This window comes from Pelodiscus sinensis, chromosome 14 (genome assembly GCF_049634645.1).
Source record: "Pelodiscus sinensis isolate JC-2024 chromosome 14, ASM4963464v1, whole genome shotgun sequence".
Taxonomy (NCBI): Eukaryota; Metazoa; Chordata; order Testudines; family Trionychidae; genus Pelodiscus; species Pelodiscus sinensis.
This window is the reverse complement of record NC_134724.1, coordinates 16,460,648-16,480,656: the sequence shown is the minus strand read 5'-3', so window position 1 is coordinate 16,480,656 and position 20,009 is coordinate 16,460,648. Positions and strand designations below refer to the sequence as shown.

Here is a 20,009-nt window from a genome sequence, read left to right as displayed (position 1 = left end):
TTGATTGACATCCATGAGTTTTCTCTGGGATGGAGGCTTCAGGGGGTTCCCACAGGCTGGCTCTGTGACAGATGCACACAAGGCATCTGTACACCATCTATGGGATGGACATGAATGAGTGTTGCCATACATTGCCCCCTGCTCCACTGGCAACACCAGCCTTGTCTCCCATTTGTCACCTCCTCACGCAAGTATATTTGTGTAACCTACACCCACCTTCTGGCCAGGACACACTATCCCACTTAGTGGCACCCAGACAACTTAGAGAGAGAATAATGAATCTGCTCTACAGACTTAGCTGAGAGCCAGCTGGTTTTTGGCTCATGCAGTAAGCTCCAGAAGTCCCAGGTTTTTCGGTGTTACATTTGCACCTTCCTCTGTTCCAAATGCCCTCCCTGAGGTAGCCCTTGAGGCCACTGCCCCTGCTCCTTCTGCTGTCCTCTGGTGTCCCACCATGTTGGCACCTATGGGGCCATGTTGGCACCTATGGGGAATCAGTCAGTGGGTGCTGCTGGGGAGAGCTGGCGCTTCCCCTGTTTAGGAATACAAAGGAAATTCTGTTTGCAAATGCACATGGGTCTGTCCAGCACACTGAACACACTTGATTGTATCCCTTGCCCCCAGATCCACACTGACTATAAGGAACATTATTCTGTTTATTTCAATCATGTGCCAGGGACCTGGGGCAACCTCAAGTTGGGTCTCCCTATAGCTCTGCCATTATCCTCTGCTCTCTGATTGTGCCCTACACTCCTACTGCTCAGCCGATGCAGCCTGGGTCAACTCCCTTCTGTTCCATCCTGGCCTCCCATGCACTACTCTGGGCTGCACCTCAGTTCCCACTTGCAGTCCCTGCTGCCTCTAATTTAGGCCACATGCACAGCTCAGTCCAAGTACCCCTCCCCTGACTTGTAGCATGCAGGTCCCACTACTGCAGTCCTGCTGGCCCTCTGCTGCAAAGAGTGTGAAGTGAATCATGCCAGACTGTGTCATTGCTTTTGTGACACACCTAACCACCCACACAGGGACGGGCATTTGCATATATTCTGCCTGCAAGCCCTTGTAAAGGGGAGCCTTTATTGCCTGTATAGATCACAGTGTGTTAGTTAAGGGGCTTCTTTGTATTGCGTCAGACAGGAGATTGCCAGCTGGGGTCATCAGAAGTCCTGGGGTGGGAAGAAGAGACAGGAGGAGAGAGAAGCTCTGACAATACAGACTGGAGGATTAAAGGAGCATATAAAGTTCCCATTGAGTGAGACAAGAGGCTGTTCACTCAAAGATTGACAGCAACCAGGAGGCGATTCCCAGCACAATATCCAATTAATTCTCTACCCTCTTCTCCTGAATCTCTCCCCGCCACCCCCTCCCTCGGGCTGGTACATGAGCAGGGAAGGACTGAGGATGAGATCCTCAACAAGGTCATTAATTAATCTTGATTAAGAGGAGATTGTTGAGTCTGGAAGGATTCAATCCAGGCGCCAAGTTAAGTGGACACCCCTTATCCCATCCTCACCAGACTTGGCCTGCCCCAAGCATCCATCTCCCCCAAATCTCAAGCGTAGTAGAACTGTGAGATTGAGGGTTTTATCAGTCTGCAGGTGGTGTTTGAGATGCATCAATAAAACTGTGTGTAGGAAGCACAAGACAGGCATAGCAGGGGGTATTATGACAGGGACAGGATTGAGGTGAATTGGCAAAGCTAGCGTAGATTTAGAGCGTCCAAAACAGGCCTAGCAAGGGGTGTTACCAATGGAGATGGAGGTTCAGACATTAAAAAGATTATCCCTTCTGCTCCCTGCTTAATAGGACTTGTCAAAACCTGTTTGTCTGGGGTTTTTTATGGAAAATTTGAAATTTTGACTAAGAAAGTTTTCCAAGAAGTATCTGCTTTCACAGAAAATTTCAAATTTAAGTCGAACTTTTTTTTTGGCCAGACACCAAAATATTTCAGCCAAATACTGAAAACTAGTTTTTGTTTTATTTTGTTGAGGGGGGCATCATTTGGCAAAAATTCAACATTTTCTGTAGACAAAAGGCACATTTTTCAGCCAGTTCCACTACTTAATTCCAGCCAAATTGTTGTCTCTAGCACTAATATTCCTCATCTGAGGTTGGTTAGTACATGAGCTGCTTCTTCTGTGGCATTCTCTGAACCCCACGTCCCAGTGAAAAAATCAGAGTCTGATTTCACATCAGTTTTACAATACTGCAACTCTGCTGATGGTAGTGAAGTCCAATCTGATGTATACTGATGTTTATTAAAAAAAAAAAAAAAAAGCAGATCTGGGCCAATGAGTGAAATTTCTGCACTCTTATTTCTTTGCTTTTTCTGAGACATATGTGCTTTGGCTGGTGCTGCACTGTGAACTTTGGCTATAGGCACCAGGCAATTAAATGCTTTCAAAGTGGAAATTTCACCAAACTGCAGGGAAGCGTCGATGAAAGCACCACAGGTCTTGCAAGTAGCCAAGTTCTTATAAGAGGGGGCTCTTGCATTTGGCCAGGCTTCCTATGACATTTATACTGTGGCTGACTCACCTGAGTGATATCACAATCCCTGATATTAACCTTCTACATGCTTCTCCCACATGGCTGGAAACAGGCCTGTGTCCTCTTTCCCCATTGACTTTTTAGTCAGAGCTGAATCCTCCATCATTTCTGGGGTGGAGCAGAGGCAGCATTATGGATTTAGCTGCTTGGTTTGTCTCCACAGAGAGCTGCAACCTGGAAGTGCCCCTCCTGCAAACCACAACAGACATTGAGGGAAATGCATGTCTGGCTGTGCTGTCAGCAGCCTTCATTGATATGCATCATGGCCTGAGAGTCCTTCTGCCTCCCGCCGGCTTCCTTCCAGACACACACACACTCTCAGTAAAGTTGTTTGAAAGTCCTCTGGCAGTTTTAGTGGCAACGAATAACAGATTAGCCATGATCTGATCAGCCCAGTATCTAAGCTTTATTCTCCCTGCTGACAAGTATTTGAAAGAGGGGAGGGGCCACTTTCAGCCCAAACGATGAATCTTTCACAGACAAGAATGGGCCTTTTTTCTCCAGTGAGGCCTCAGGCTGTTCAGTGCCTGGTTGCTAGGCAAGGCATGGAGCCGGTGATTGCATGCCGGGCCTAGTCTGGCAGAGCCCATGGGTTAACGAGATCAGGAGATTCACACCAGACATCTTGTTTTGTGGGGTTTCTTTTGGCATAGGCATTTGATTGGCAGATAACAGTTCACCCGCGATTCCAGTCTGGATTGTCCCAGCAGTTTCCTGTTGCCTCGGGGACTTTGGTGAGTTATGGGCGATGGAAGGGAATGTGGGGACTTGCGGGAGACGCCTCAGTGGGGGAAGGGTGGGACACTTTCTCTGTGGCCATGAAAAGACAGCCACTGAGGCCTTTCCAGAGCAGGCCCATGAATCAGGATGTGTGGAGCTTGGGCCTCAACAGCTTGGCTTTGATTTATAAAGCTCGTCCCTCAGGAATGGTTGCCGTGCTCCATTCCCACACACACTCCCTTTCCTATTTCGGACATGCAGCAGCCAATAGCTCCCAGCTTCTCTGGTACAGCCCATTCAATGGGGTGTTTTAAACATATCTCCCCTGAAGATGAATTTATTCCCAAGGTCTCTAGTGGGGAACAGGATCGAACTGGGGAATCCTGTCGCTCTCTCTTCCCCAATGAGACACCCCTCGCCCCATACAGAAATGCTTGGCCCGGCGTGTGTGCTGTGAACTGTGAAATGGCCTGGTTTTCATGACCAATGAGGCCCCTTTTAACCATAATGAGAACTGAGTGGCCCAGGTGCTAATATTGAGAGATTGCAAGAATGAAAGTCAAGCCCCCCAAACCCCTGGAGATAAACTTCATTGTTTCCCTTTCAGGGAGCTTTTCATTTTGATGACACTGCTTGAGCATCAACCCGCTCCAACACCAAATACAAGCACTACCTTCATTTTCCCACCTTGGCATCTCTGGCCATTGGCTCTTACCAATTTTTTTCCTGTCCAGCAGGTGTTAGAGCAGCTCAGAGAAGGCTCTGCTGCAATCACCATTGTCTACATTGAGCAGTGTGATTTCATAGTCTGAAGCCACTCCCTGTCTCCTTATGGTCCAGGACATTGTGTCGTCGCCCAGTGATGCCCAAGCTGGGATGACCTGCCAGCTCTATTGCTCTTGCACTTCCTCTGCTTGGGTGCTACAGTGAAATATCAGACTGTGCTGTGCACCCGCAGTATCTGAGGACTCTGCTGACCTCATGCGACGTTTGCAGTGGGAATTCTGTCATGAGGGCACCTGGGCCTCCATCCATTCAATCTAACTGAAACACAGTCTGCTGCACCCATCCTCCACCCGTGGCCCAGCCACAATTCAGAGAGATTCCAGAGTGCTGGAGGGGCCACCTCTGCTCCAATGTGGGGGCTGGAAGTGGCTCTGGCATGGAGGGCAGGGGCAGCGTGGGTGACACTATTGCCCTGCAGTGGGGTTAGTACCAGTGTCAGGAATGCCTGACTGGAGGGTTAACCATAAGGAGGGAGAGAGGGAGGGCTCTTCCTTACTTGCTCTTCAGCAGGTGGGATACGCTGACCCTTGAACATGCCTTTTGGTGCTCAGTGGCATTGGTAACAAGGACAGAGCTGGCCTCTGGCCCAGGCACTAAACCCCCAGAAAGCTCCCTGCCTTCCCCTATGTCTGAACTGTTCTCTACTCCCCTATTCTTGGCAGTGGCTCCAGTGGATGTTCACCTGCTGCTGCTCTGTCCTTTTACGCAAGTATCCAATTCAGGTAGTGCCTTGCACTCAGCCATAGGCTTGGGGCCCCTCCCAGGGGCGAGCTGGGAAGAACTGGTGTCTCAGTGAGGTTTGCTGAAGGCCTCACGAGGATCCATATGGCATAGCTTCCTGTTAGACCCATGGAACTGATATGTGAAATATGGGACAGTAACGTAGTCACGGTCCAAGGCAGGCTGGGCCCAACTCAAACCTGGTATAAGCAGGTACAGGGTCCTAGCCCAATGTTGGTAAAGCCCCATGTATCCCAGTGGTGCAATGGAAAAATTCCTATGGGGCTGCTGTCGCCCCTTCCCCACAGGGAGGGAGCTACAGTTCCCTGCAGGACCCAGAACAGGCTGACTGACTTAAGGAAAAAAAGGCAAATATTAAAACCAAGGGTTCTGAGGCTATTTCTAGTGCTGCCAGCATGAGGCGCCTTAGGCTAAGGCACAGCACTCTTAGCTCCCTCCTTCTCTCCCAGACAGCTAGGCATGTGTGCGGCTGGCTGGGCTTTGTGTCAGGGCCAGGGCACAGAGCAGTGTGGAAGCTGTCAAGTTCCCAGACGCAGCAGAAGGCTGTCACTTTTGCAAAACACTGGCTCTACAGCAGGCAGGCTGTGGCGAGGTGAGGTGGGAGGGGGTTATTGCCCTCATAAATTTAACCCTCACTGTTGGTATCACACACTGAGACTTAGTGCTACTTACCCACCTCTTACCCCTGGTGAGGAGACAGAGCCAAGGGGCTGGGGTGTGGGAGCAAAGGGGGCACTTGAACCTGAGTCTCTTTGGCTTCTTTTAGGTTTTCTCTAGTGCTCAGTCATTGCCTAGTGCCAAGGCTCAAGATCTTTCTCTGCCCTGAGCTGAAACCGTTGCATTTGTTGCATTTGTTCTAGAGGTAAGTGGTCATTGTTCAGTAGGGGGCTGATCCTTCGCCCATAGAGCTAATAAGAGTTTCACCACTGGGCTTTGGGTGAATTTTTTTTCCAAGGCTCGTGAAAGTACTGAGATCAGACTAAACCCAAGGCAGAAACTGCTTTGTCTCCTGCTGCCAGAGTACAGGGCAAATCTGTGCGTGGTTTCACTGGCCCAGATTGGCAGTTTGGGGAGCTTGATACAGCACCATTTCCAAAAGGGACATAGACAGCTTTATTATTTAATGTGGGCCAGAGTTAAAAATAATAACCCAGTAGCTGCTGATTATCATTTTATTACTAAGGGTATGTCCAGACTGCATTGCTCTTTGGAAGTATCCCAAAATAGCAACGCTGCATCTTTAAAAGTGCCCGCTATTTCCCAAAAGAGTGGACGCACTATACTGGCAACCCTGTAACCCTTATTCCATGAGGGCTAAGGGATTTGTCGGAATAGTGCCTTATTTTGACAGTGCCAAATTTCAAAATAAGCTCTTTCGACTTAAACCTGGGACTCAGCTACGCAAATTGCATAGCTTATTCCGACAGAAGGGTTCTGTCTAGACACACCCTAAGTAATTCTGTCCCATGACTACATGGCTACGTCTAGACTGGCATGATTTTCCGGAAATGCTTTTAACGGAAAAGTTTTCCGTTAAAAGCATTTTCGGAACAGAGCATCTAGATTGGCACGGATGCTTTTCCGCAAAAGCACTTTTTGCAGAAAAGCATCCGTGGCCAATCTAGATGTGCTTTTGCGCAAAAAAGCCCCGATCGCCATTTTCACGATCGGGGCGTTTTTGCGCAAAACAAATCTCAGCTGTCTACACTGGCCCTTTTCGCAAAAGCGCAAAAGGGACTTTTGCCCGAACGGGAGCAACATAGTATTTCCGCAAAAAGCACTGATTTCTTACAGTAGGAAGTCAGTGCTTTTGCGGAAATTCAAGTGGCCACTATAGACAGCTGGCAAGTTTTTCCGGAAAAGCGGCTGATTTTCCGGAAAAACTGGCCAGTCTAGACACAGCCCCATTTGTTCACATTTCATAAAGCAGGATAAGCACATCTATTCCAAACTTAGGGTGTCCTTTTTGTATTTGTGCAAACCCCACATTTTTGGGAGGGCTAAAGTCCTCCTAAGTCTCTAGTTTTCAGAGTCCCCATCTGTGGGCAAGGGGTAGGAAATAACCATTGAGTGGTTTGGTTTCCACTCTAGGCCTGGCAAGGGAGACACTTTTCTGCACATGCCAGTGCTCAGGGTAGGCTTTTAGGGAATTGCGAGGCACCTCACAGAGAGGGCGGAGAGATGAGAACCCAAGCCAGTGTACCTCACAATTCCACGGATGCACCCCAGTCTAGGCTGCCCCATTCTTTATATTTGTTGCCCTAATGCCCTCTGCTTGGCATCCTTACTGGCTCAGGGTCAGGAATGCCACCCTCTTGTTTGTTTTTATGGAAACTGTGACTGGTCACCCATGGAAAGACCCTCTTTTCCTGCTCTTCTCTCAGCCACTGGAGCATTTCAGGCCATTCATCTCATGAGACACGTGAACTAAAGACACTTTGCTGGCATGGAGATGGCCAGTTCCTGGCACAGGACCTTTCCAATCAGTACTGCTCTGCATTGCAAGGCGCAGAAGGAAGCAGAATTGCAGGTAATGTGCTAGAAGGGGCCCATGAGAACCACATTTCCCCCTCTTTGTGTAGCCACTAGGAGCTTCTCTCCAGCACTGAAGAGCAGCAGTAATGTCATGTGGTCTGGAGGCAAAAGCATTGGGGAGCAATCTGTGTTCCCTGTCAGAATGATACATGATACAAAACACAGTATAAGATGCTGCCACTCTGAGCAGAGAAATCTCCCATTTATGTGTAAATGGGAAGAAACAGGCCTTAGCTTTGAAATACGGAAGGCCAGATCACTGGCCATGACAGTGCCCCTTTGTGGTGCTCCAATTGCCCAAAGGGGCTAAGATGTCAGGTTAGCTCATATATTGAGCATTACTCTGGCCTAGAAGATTTCCCAGGTGGCACAGAAGCAACATACTGGCCCTGAGCTATTCCACTCATAGCCGTTGGCATAGTTGTGGGCCGTGGCAAAAGGGGCATGGTCAAAGGGCTGGTGCCAAAAAAAACCAGGCAGCAAGTTACAACATAGAGCAACCCTGAGGCTGCTTTAAATTGTATCCGGTATCAAACTGACCTCTGGGCACTACCAGGATTGGGACTGGGGCGGGGGAGGGATGATGTCTCTTTTCATGTAACCTCCTTTCTAAATATCAAACACTAAGCTGAAAAAAGTAATTCTTCTGCTGGAATCTGAGGGTCCCATGGAGCTTATACCAGTATAAGTACAGGTGCTTAAATTCATACCTTCCCATGTAGACAAGGCCAGACTACTTCCTTTTGCTCTTCCCTGGGTTTCCCAGCAACTTCCAGAAAAATGGATCTGTCACAGCCACCAGCTTCTCAAGGGATTAAATGCTGCAGCCACTGCTTGTGCCTGATTTCCTGGTCACCAATGCCCAGGTCCCAGTTTTACTGTCCTCTTTCCCTGGGATAGTTCTCTTATGATCCTACCGCATTCTGCGTGCCCGGTCTCTGTCTCAGTCACTTATTTTTGTCTCTTTCTGATCTTCTCTTTCTAGGAGTTTGGTCAAATCTCCAGGAGATCATAACAAGTCCATAAGAGTAAGTCACCACTACTTGCAGGGATCTCGTGTGGGGCTGGCATATGCTTCCATTACTTTGTCACGTCTGCTTCTAGTCGGGTGCGTGACTGCAAACATACGAGGTAAGGAAAAGGGGTAATTGGAAATTATATTTGTCAGCGAGAAGACGTAACAACACTGAAGGAGCTCACTATCCACATGCTGCATCAGTATCATGCCCAGTGGCATGGGCTTCTGGCAAGCTCTGAAGGGACAGCTCATAGATGATGGACGGCTTTATCTCCCTTGGTTACTTCAAGTGGGCAACTGACCAGTTACCACACTACAACCGACTCCTCCCCTCTGCACTGCGGATGCTCTGGCTCACCAGGCATCTTCATTGTAATTACATCTGCTCAAGCTGCATGACTGGTTGGTTAATAAGGGAAATAGACAGCACACCAGGGCCCAGCAGGGGGGTTGCTCAGTGTGTGGAGGAGTAGGAATGAAGGGCAGAGGTGCCAGCACCCAACAATGCGGTGACTGGAAACCTCTTTGTAGCCACTGTTCTGCAGGATGAAAGCATCTCTAAAGTGTTTTCTAACCTTTCCCTCCCATTTTAGTGCCCTCATGGGTTTGTCAGACCCACAAAGGATCTTAGTTCATCTTCACTCTCTCTTCTTCCCCAGAAATCTCTCAGAGTACCTCGCCTGCATTTTCTCCTGTTCCCAGACTTCCTTCTTGTGAAGCAACTGGCCCAACAGCTACTTGGCTTCTTTGTGATCTTGAAGACACTTTACACTTAGATTTGATCATCACCTGCTGGGTTATTTCCCCAATCCTCTCGTTTATGCCTTCACAATGGTGATTGTGTTTCTAGAAGCTCTATGTGCAACATCTGGCAAGACACAGGCATCCAAGATGGCTCCGCCTGACTCTATTCTTCATGCCACGGTGCCTTTGCCTGGCTTTGCCTTAATAGTTTAAAACAGCTGGTCACAGATGATTCAGGAAAACATGAAGAGGAAGCGTTATCTGTGTGTGTAGAGTACAGGCGCTACGGTTTTTGCTTCATTCTTCTTTAAAGAACCAGTGCGAGACTCATGTTAGACATGGGGAACAATACCTCCTACGCTACAGCATAGGGAGAGAAAAACACTTTTGGGGTTCTTGCCTTTATGTTCTAGTCCATAAATTCTACTTTGCTATATATAATCCTTAGCTAGAGGTACAGGCAGTCCCTGGGTTATGTACAAGATAGGGACTATAGGTTTGTTCTTAAGTTGAATTTGTATGTAAGTCGGAACTGGCTCCAGATTCAGCTGCTGCAACTGAAACTGACCAGGGGCTGACTACAGGAAGCCGGAGGCAGAATTGCTCTGCCCCCAGCTTCCTGGAATCAGCCTGATCAGTTTCAACAGCTGCTGAATCTGGAGCCTGGGACAGAACAGCTGGGGCGCTGCCTGGTAGGTTCCCACAGGACCAAACCGGCAGCACCCCAGCTGCTCTACCCGAGGCGTCCCGCAACAAAAGCCTGGTCTACTGGGGGGGGGGGCGCACTAGCTGCGCCCCCTCCCCCCCCCCCAGCAGACCAGGGAGACCCGAGCAAAGCCGCCCAGGTGGCGGGACCCCCGCCGCCTGGGCGGCTTTGCTCCTGTCCCCCATGTCTGATGGGGGGGTCCAGCAAAGCTGCTGGACCCCCGCAGCAGACCAGGGATACCCGAGCAAAGCCGCCGCCTGGGTGGCTTTGCTCCTTTGCCCGGGAGCAAAGCTGCCCAGGCAGCGGGACCTCTGCCGCCTGGGCGGCTTTGCTCCTGTCCCCCTGGTCTGCTGGGGGTGTCCATCAAAGCTGCTGGACCCCCCCAGCAGACCAGGGACACCCGAGCAAAGCCGCCGCCTGGGAGAAGCTTTTCTCGCCCCGGGAGAAGCTTTTCTCGCCCCGGAGGACACGGGTGGCGACCCGCCGCCCGTGAGCTCCGGGGCGAGAAAAGCCCCGTTCGTAAGTGCGGATCCGACATAAGTGCGGATCCTGTATGTCTACACTGCAGAGTTTTTTCGGAAAAACGGCCATTTTTCCAAAAAAAACTTCACTTACATCCACACTGCAATTGCATGATTTAAAAAAAAAATCGAAAGAACGGAGGGGTTTTTCTGACATTGGTCAACCTCTTTCTACGAGGGAGACGCCTTTTTCGGAAAGAGCTCTTTCAGAAAAAGGTGTGTGTGGACAGGGAAGAGGGAGTTCTTTTGAAAGAAGAGGAAAGAGGAAAAAGCACAGGTGCCCTGGTGGCCATTCCATCCCTAGTCATCACAGCTTAAATGTGAGGTAGCATCCATTCACTATGGATGCTATCTTTCGAAAAAAGCAGATCGCTTTTTCGATGTGTTTTTACTGTTTGGATGCTCTGTTTTGGAAGAAGTTTTTCCAGAAGATGTCTTCCGGAAAAGATTCTTCAGAAAGAAGCCTGCAGTCAGAATTGTAACTAGCTAATCTGGCTCCTGAGGCAAGACCATCCTCAGCGTGGGTGGGGGTGCTGACATGGCACGAGCGAAGACAGCACCCCCTCGGCTATGTGCCCCAGGCAAGTGCCTCACAGGCCTCGCCCTTGTTACGGCCCTGCCTGTAGTCTAGATATAGCCTAGGTAACTACTATAGAAAACATGACCTACAGAAAATGGAGATGAGTGCATGTAGGGGGCTATGAGAGACGTTGGTGTCTTGTGTCCTGGAACATCCTCCTGGGAATAGGGTCACCTACAGTGTAGAAATGTGGAATATTTACAAGGTTGAAGGGGGGAAGGGAACTTCGTCCCTACAGAAGAAGAGAGTAACTTTCCTCCACTGCAGCCTGAAGTGGAAATGCATTCGTTAGATATTGGAATAAAATATAGTGTGTGAGGGCGGAGAGAATACAGCATGAGCCAGCAAGAAACAAGGAAATCATTTCATCTTGATTTTTAATAATGTTTTCCCAAATCATAGCTGCAAATGTCACCAGAAACAGAATTACTACATATGCCGCTCTCTCTGTGTAACTATCAGTACTCTGTGTCACCTGTGTCTATAGCGACAGTGGCTGTATCTCTCTACTTCTGTACTCTGTTCACTAAGATTCAACATGGTATGAGTTCAGAATGTGGAATAGCCTCCCTCCGGGGACTATAGCTAGCCCTTTGCAGGGGGGATGGACTCCATGCAAACCTCAATGAATGGATATACTGAGTTCTGGAACCAAATGGTGCGTAATGATTTCCTTTCACTTCTCCTTGCATTGGAAGCTGTCTGCGCCTCAGTGGGAATCCCTCCCAGTGGAGGAATCTCAGACTGGGAGCCCTTGTTTAGTCTGGCCAGTCTGTTCACTTCACCCCATCATTACTTGACCAAAGGTGACTGAAATAAAAAGACTCAATGCAGGCAGAATGGTGGTTCTAGGGGGGCTGGGTGGGGAACTTTGCCTTTCATGACGATGCTGCAAACAACATAGATGTCCTTTTCTAGTAAGCCAAGGAGGGGGGCACTTCATGGTCCTGGCTTCAGACAACAGGCCCCAGCTCAGACTGAAGTTGAGTCAAATCAGTATGCAGAAGTAGTAGCCACTTGCCAATGGATTAGCATAAAACACTCTAGGAGGTAAATAGACGTACAAGCAGCCACTGTGTGCAGCGTGGGGATGCCTCTTTGTTTCAGGCCCACTATTGTCACGGCCCCTGCTGAAGAGTGACAGAGTGGAGCCTCTGTGTTGGTTTCTTACACTTTTGACTGCTGGATAAAAGGGGGGAACATAAAGAAAGGGGGAAAACTGTTTTTTTTTAAAGTCCAGACGAAGTTACAGATGTCTGTTAAACGTCAATTACAGCTGAATAAAGACGTCTGCTTAAGGCTTAGTTATGGCTCCTTTCAGCCAGGGAGATTTTTCCAGGACTGGCCTGGGATGCCTTCAGCAACCTAATTTGGAGATTGTAACTCTATAAACAGTCACTTGCATTAATCAAGGCTGGTGAAAATGCAAATGAGTATGTGCTCTGGGAGAGGCTGGCATCTTGTGTCTTGGAACTTTGAGGACAGAGAGTGGAAAAGAGAAAAGGGGTCACTCAGATGAACAGGGAGTGGGGATGGTGCTTGTATAGAGTGTACTTTGCCTGACTCTCCTCTTGCTGTCCTGGGAATGTGGTGTCATTAAGAACCATTTGCACCATCCTCCACTTTTTCTTGCTGACTTTTTGACCTAACCCTCTGCACTGCCCTTACTGTATGAATTCAGGAGTGGGTCTGTCTTACGTCTTGTGGTCTCCTTCTACATTCTATTCTTCTCATACTGGAAGTGCAGTACACTTACAAAGGTCCTGTTGGGACCATGCAAACAACTCTCCTACTTCTCATTCTTAGCATCATTGTCATTGTTTCATATTATGAGCCACATTATACCACTCTTGTTTAGGCAGAGAAGGTCCTTAGCATGGGCGGGGGTGGGGAAAAGACAGTTCCCAACCCAAATGGCTTGCAACCTAAAAGATATCCCCCACCCTTGATGCACTGGAGAATCCAGGTGTTGGGGAGAACTTAGTGGTCTTTTGTTTGCTTATTTTAATCAAAAGCCTCACAACTTGTGGGCTCTCAAAAGGAATGGAACATAATCTGGACTTGAATGAAGTCAGGGTTGTGATTTGGTGTACTGGAATAAGGAGAATATCCCTGGACTAGGGTCCATCTTGGTAAAAGACCTGCACAAAGCAATGGGAGGAGACCCGAGGACAAGGAGAGTGACTTTGGTGGAGAAGAAAGGCATGAGTGGGAACACAATATGCATGCTTTGGATGCCATAGTTCTCAGACAAAGACCCCATCCTTGTTACAGTTCCCAGCTAGGTAAGGCAGCTGGGATGCCAGATAGTGCCAGTTGGCTCTGCAAATGGTGCCCATCGGTGTCCCTGACCCAGTTAACAGCCTTAGTTTGAAGCAGGGTAGGGAACAGCCATGTGGTAACCATATCCCCTCAACCCAGCTGAAGTTGTAGTATAAAGCTTAAACAACCCCCAACTTCAGTATTAATAGTAGCCACAACAACCATGTTTAACTAAGGCGATAACACCGTTTTTGTCATAGAGCAGCTGGGGTTTAACATCTGGCTGTTCACAGGGGAGTCGCTGTAGTAACATGGGCTCTGCTTGTTGAGCCAGGCGTCACCTTGGAGTTCGCTGTGGCCCAGAATGCTAGTTAGTCCAAGCTGGGAACTTTAGAATTGGGCATCCTCACCTCTGGATTGGCTGGATGCCTCTCTATACCCACTACGGCAGGCATGGCCAACCCACTAAACGAAGAGAGCTGAAATAGCGGCAGAAAAAATGCGAAGGGCTGCACCAGAATTATTGAGCAAAATAAGAAAAAAAAAGGAAGAGCTCCCCACCAGCCAGAAGGGCTGTTTGTAGGGCTGCATGGGGCAGCTTTGTGAGCCGTGGGGAAGATTTGCGAGCTGCACTTTCAGGGGTGAAGAGCCGCATGGCTGAACCTGGGGCTCAGAGGTGGAGATAGGGGGGCAGTGTTACAGTAGGAAATTTGGAAGTGTGGACTCCTGTGGTGTCGGGGGTGGGGGAGAGGCTATTTACTCCCTAGTGGGCTTTAGGAGCTGAAGGCAGAGGCGTTACACCACAACTCATTCAGAATGACAGTGGGCAGGGAACATAGAGGTAAAGGGAAGAACTAGATTTAGTGGAGGCCTTGACCTCAAAATGTCAACAGGGTTCCAAGAATCATCCTCCCCCAAAGATGTCTGAAAAAAATGATGCAATCTGGAAGCATTTGAAAGGTAAAAGTAATGTGGCTGCCACCTTCCCACTCGTACCCTCATTGGGAAAATGCTTCCCTCTCATCTCCTCTGCCATCACCCCCTGGGAAGACCCCCTCTACTGTCTCTTTTCCCTTTTTATCTTCAATTCCATTCTTCTTTCCCTCTTTCACCACCCTGTCACTCTTTCCCATCACATTTTCAGTCCCCATCTCTGAAGAATCAGAACTGCAAAGAGCTTAGATGCTAAGATCAATTCCTTTCTGCTGAATAGCCCCTACCAAGATGCTCTTAATAAAGTCCAAGTCTCCCTTTGCCAACTAGGCCTCACTCTAGAATCTGGGCCTGTTAAGACCAAGGTATAATCCTGGCCTTACTGAAACAAGCAGGAGTTTTGCCATTGATTTCAATGGGGGCAGAATTTCATCCCAAGAATTCCAAATTCCTTTGAAGCCATTTACTTCCTCTACTGGCCAGGAAGAGAATTTTATGTACTGATAGCACCTCAGTATAAAACTTATTATAAAGAGAACAAAAATAGTGCGGTAGCATTGGGGCAAAGTGTGAAGAGAAGCAGGTTTAATATACTATATATTTTAGAAATGTGCATCTGTCTGTCTATCCATCTGTGAGTCCACCCTAAGTCTGCCTAACAGTAAGAGGTAGGACCACCAAATTTGGTATGCAGTTTCCTCTTATCATAATTGAAAGCAAGGTAATGATTTGGTTGTGACAGGACAATGAGATGTGCCTGGAATTTGATTGTTTCTCGTAAAGTGGAAAGGGAGGGTTCTGATAGAAGGAACAGTTATACTGTATTATGACCACAGGAGGTGCAGCAAGGGGCCAGAGATGCAGACGTGGACAACTATAACCCATTGAGCTAGCAGAGGGTAGGGGTGGAAAAAGAGACAGCTATCTACTATATATTTCAAAGAGTTTGTGTGTGTGTGTGTGTGTGTGTGTGTGTGTGTGTGTGTGTGTGTCCGTCCTGGGGACATTCACCCTTCCCCCAGCTGTGCCCACTGCAGCTGCAACAGCCATGAACAGGCACTTCTCACCTGACTCCAAGATGCTTCAGTGATAGAGGGCTGGGGTTCTCCCTCCCTGGGGCAGCCAGCATACTGAACCCCTTAACCCCAGCCATACCCCAGAACAATGATTTAAATTAAAAAAAACAACAAAACTTATTTGAGTTAAGGACCCAAGCAACAACCCGTAGATCGTCTAGTGAGACTTATAAAGTGAATAAAGTCATATAATTTACTCTAATAAAAAGAGGAAATCTTATGGGCTGTACGTCACACCTCTTAAACCAGCAGGATTACACTGCACTGATTAATGAAAAGTGACTGCATTTTGCTTGGCTGAGTTACATCATGTTGCAGTTCTACCATCCAACAAGGAGCTGGAACCTAACCTGCATGTTCAGAGAAACATTCAAGATATTTTTTCCAGCAGGTCTTAGTCTGGAAGGGGACAAGGGGTTTTGAGCCAGAACATTTCTTTGTATAGGGTTTAAAATAATAATGTTTGTCTTGATGAAATATCCCAATATCCTTGAGATATGTATGATACACCTTAGGGAAAGTGTGAACCTGGTGGGAGACATGTCCCAGGGCTGGAAGGGTGGGGTGTGTGCTGGTGTATATCCCACTGGAGCTGTGTACACTTTTATAGAGAATACTGCATAGTCATTCCTGGGGTAACATACATGTTTGCTTTTAATAACTTAGGAGCCACGCAGATCATTGAAGACACCAGGTCCTTCAGTGAGTTTTTATCACCTCTAAAGCCGGAAGATTTTATTTCTTACCCACATTCTTAAGCAAGTGGAGATAAATACTCTGCAGTGTGAAAAGGATGGGGAGCAGTTGCTGGTTCTACACTAGCCGGGAGTGTCTGCATGCGGCATATCCTTACTGAGCTATCTTTAATCTCTGGTTGTGTGTTGCCTATGGGGTTGTATTCTTCACACCTCTTCTCTGGGGGCATGTATCTGCAGGTGGCATCCACTGAGGCTAGGAGTAGATTTGTGTTTGAACTTCCACATGTCCTCATGGAGTAGCAATGGAGACCTGGGTAGAAATACACACATGCATTACCAGAGGCTAAGGTGACATTTCCATGGCCCTGAATTCATACCCCTGTCTCTGTGACAATTAGTCAGTGGGGGAGAGATGGGGACATAGCCTGTTGGGTAATGGACTGGTGTCTGGAGCTCACCCAAGCAATGGAAGGCCCACTCCCTCAGGTACCGGAAGGGGCCATAGAATCCAGACATCAAAAGAGCACAGTGACAAAGGGTGAAAAAAACCCCAAAATGGAGATTGGGGGTACAGGTCTCAGGGCCAAAAGAAAGATCCAGAGGGGGACACCAAGCAGAGAACCCCGGAAAATACCCACTGCTCCCAGGAGGAAACAGCGGCCAGGCGACAGCTGGGAAGGTTTAATTGCTGCTGTAGTCTGTGGCAGATCTGCTCCACTCCCTCCCTCTCAGATCTGCATTTCAATGTGAGAGGAGCAGTAAGTGGGATGCTGCTGGAAGGGGTTAGAATGATTAATCATTTAAAAAGCAAGATCTTAATTACAGGGTGCAATTTTTGCTATTTAAGGAGTCCATTAGTTTCCAGAAAGGAAAAAAAATGATCACAGGTTATTCTCCTTTCAAAGAAAATTGGAGGGGGAGGGGAGTAGGGAATCTCAGAAGGAAGGCTGGTGCTACAGCGCCTGCTGGGGTGGGGGGCTGGGAGTATGAGAATTTGGGGAAAGCGTGGCAGAGTCATTTGTTTAAAAAATAAAAAGATTTGTTAGGGTGCTTGGGAATTAACTGCTCGTGAATAGTGCTACTCGAAGAATGAGCCCTCTGCTTAGCCCAGGGGTGGGCAAATACTGGCCTGCAGGCTAGATCTGGTTCCCTTGGGTTAGCCCCTGGCAGGCTGCCACCACTGTATTTACCTGCAGCCATGGACAATTGCAGCTCCTGTTGGCTGCGGATGGCTGTTCCTGGACAATGGGAGCTGTGGGAGGTGGTGGCCTTGTCCATGCCACTTCCTGCAACTCCCATTGGTTGGAAGTGGGGATCCGCAGCTGTCATTGCCCGTATTTGCAGAGGCACAGGTAAATAAAGAAGTGGCAGCCCACCAAGAGCTAATCCTGGGGAACCGCTGCCATTTTATTGCCCCCCGCCAGCCTAACCACACCTCTGGAACACCTGGGTTAGAGACAGCGTAAGACTCCCTTTCACTGCCTAATACCCTGGCCTGAAGGGACCCCTGTGTAGGGAAGAAATGGGAGTTTAGTGTCCATGTGACCATTCACTTCTTGGCTTCTCTGCTGAGGCTGCCAATAAGAGAGTTAATTGGTGCTAATAATAGTGACAGTAGGCTAGGAACTTGTGTGAGACTCTCCAAGAACAAATCTCATTGGCCTGGAAACAAGCAACAACTTTTTCTACTTATTGCTCAAAGGCTGGATTGGAGCTGGCAGCCTAGAGATGAGAGGCTTCTTAGCCCATGACCCATTTTCTGGGTTTCAAATGACCTTCTTTTGCTCACATCCTGCTAAACTGAGAGGCAGGGAACCAACCTAGAGCTGAACCGTGATATGCTGATTACAACTGCTGCCAAAAAGACCAATAACAGCGTTGACTCGGTGCATAAAAAAACTAGGCCGCAGCCCCTCTCTGTATAGGCAGTAGTGGAGCTAGTGGCTTTGCTTCCCAATGCAGACTCTGAGCTCCCACAGCCTAGCCGCAGGCCTGGACCAATTTTCATATTTTTGCAACTCACCTGATCATGGTCTCCAGAGTTCTTATTTTCAGATCGTTTCATGGCGGCTGGTCAGGCCCCTTTGTCTGACCCTTCTCTGTAGACTGAAGAGGGGTCAGGAGGGTTAATCTCCTATTGCATCCCCTCTGACCCCTGTGTGGGTTTTTCTCTTGTATGATCATTTAGCCATTCCCCTGCACAAAAGGGAGCCATTAAACACAGCTCAGGCTCTTCATGCTCTGGTGGATTAATTTACTGATCCCCTGTGGATTAAAAGTCTCTACAAGATCAGACAGCGCAGCATCCCAACCCCAGGAGAGGCTGAGCTACTGCTAGTCCAGGGCAACCTGACGACAAGGATTTCTTCTCCTGACGGAACCTATGCCGCCTCCTCCCCTTTCTGCATCCCTGAGATACATCAAGGTTCAAATAAGCGGAAGCTAAACTAAATAGCATGTCCCCAAATCTTCTCACTCACTTCAGTAAACAAATGGCCCATTCCACTGTGGGGAATAGGACTTGAATGAGGGAAAGAGAGCAGTTCTTCCCTCCTCCTGCCCCAAGCCAGGCAGTGCAGCCTCAAAGCCACTGAAATGCAGTAAAGGTGCATGCTAGTGCTGTCTTAGGAATTATGGTTATGGCTTGGGGTACACAATGAAAGGGGGTAATCCATGGGTCAGCACAGGTCTGTATGTGCAAGTGTGAGAGGGCTTCTTAGCATGTGCTGGAGTGCATACTGGTGTGTGTGTTTGGGGCGGGCTTGAGGGAGGAGGATGTGTGGGACCATCTGGCCTGCAGTGGGCTAAAAATGCTGAGGCTGGACGAGAGCAGGGCTTGGAGAAGTGCAGCCGCTACCATGGTGTGAGTCTAGATGCTTTTGCTGCTGCTGAAGAGAATGGTTTGCAATCCTGTGATGGCTTTAATTTTCAAAGAATCCCAGTGCTCTTTGTGAGCAGAAGGAACACAGGAGCAACTTCGCCCACTGCTAGAATGCAGCTGCCTCTGTGCTGGAATGTTGCAAGGGATTCCACAGAGTGGGACAGAGCAGCAGCATGACAGGCAAGGAAGTGAAAAAGGATCCTCTCTCCAGCTGAAATTCCAAAAGAGGTCAGCAGAAATGTAATGATCCACCCGGGAATGTGGTCAGGATGTTAAGGTTAACAGCCCTATTCCTGAGGAAAGGGCCTTGGTATGTTCTGGAGCACAAGTGGTAAGCGTAATGTTGCCTGCAGTGACATAAGAGTGTGAGTACCAACCTCAGAGCAGGCTGTTAGGAACCAGGGTGCAAACTCCAAATTTGGTTGTCAGCTCTGTACTTAGATTTAACCAACTAGTTATCAAGTGTAAACACTCAGGTTCTAAAACTGCCTTATCATGGAGTCATAGACAGTTCCCTTGGATATTGCAATCTGTCTTGCCCCTCAGGTGAGTCTACATTACACCAAGAGTTACAGCAATATTCAGTTTACGTTCAGTCCCAAAGGACAAAGTCACTATGAGCAAGTCTAAACTACATAGATCAACACTGTCACGGTTGATCTTCCAGGGTTTGATTGAGTGGGTATAGTATAGACCTGCTAGATCCAACTCAGAGGGCCCTCGGTCAGTGCCAGTACTCCTGCTCCTCACAAAGAGTAAGGGAAGCTGACGGAACCATTTGCTCCCATTGGCCTCCAGCTGTGTGGATGGAGCAGAAACACGATGTAAGATACATCGACTCCAGCTACATAACTCAGAGTTGTGTATCTTACTTTAACCTTTCCATGTAGTGCAGACGAGACTTTACAGATCAATTGTACATTAGATCTCACAGCAAAGACAAGGCTTGTAACCAGTCCTGTCATAAACTACATAGAGATTTTTTTAAGTAGGAAAAGGAAATGAGGTTAAAGCAGGTACATTAATGAGTTTGTCCATTAAGGCTAAACAGCTGGGGAATCTCTTGCTTTTGCCTAGAAAACCTTGCAGCCTGGAGTCAAATCAGCACAGAGATAACAAGTTCCTTTGATTTAGGGTTTTTATCTCCCTCCCACCATGTATTTCAAGATGAAACATCAGATGATGAGACGAGTCCACTTGCATTACTCATCTTCACTGGAAGGAGAGCAGGACAACAAAAGTCTTTTGTCCGCTTGTT

General features: G+C 48.2%; 1 long non-coding RNA gene across 1 annotated transcript; it reads left to right on the top strand.

Annotated features, from left to right (window-relative positions):
• The first annotated feature begins 5,350 nt into the window (after window positions 1–5,350).
• Window positions 5,351–8,825, top strand: LOC102457183 (uncharacterized). The gene is made up of 3 exons (XR_001369330.3): window positions 5,351–5,659; window positions 7,182–7,327; window positions 8,318–8,825. It is a non-coding gene; the product is annotated as an uncharacterized LOC102457183 (long non-coding RNA).
• The last annotated feature ends 11,184 nt before the right edge of the window (window positions 8,826–20,009 follow it).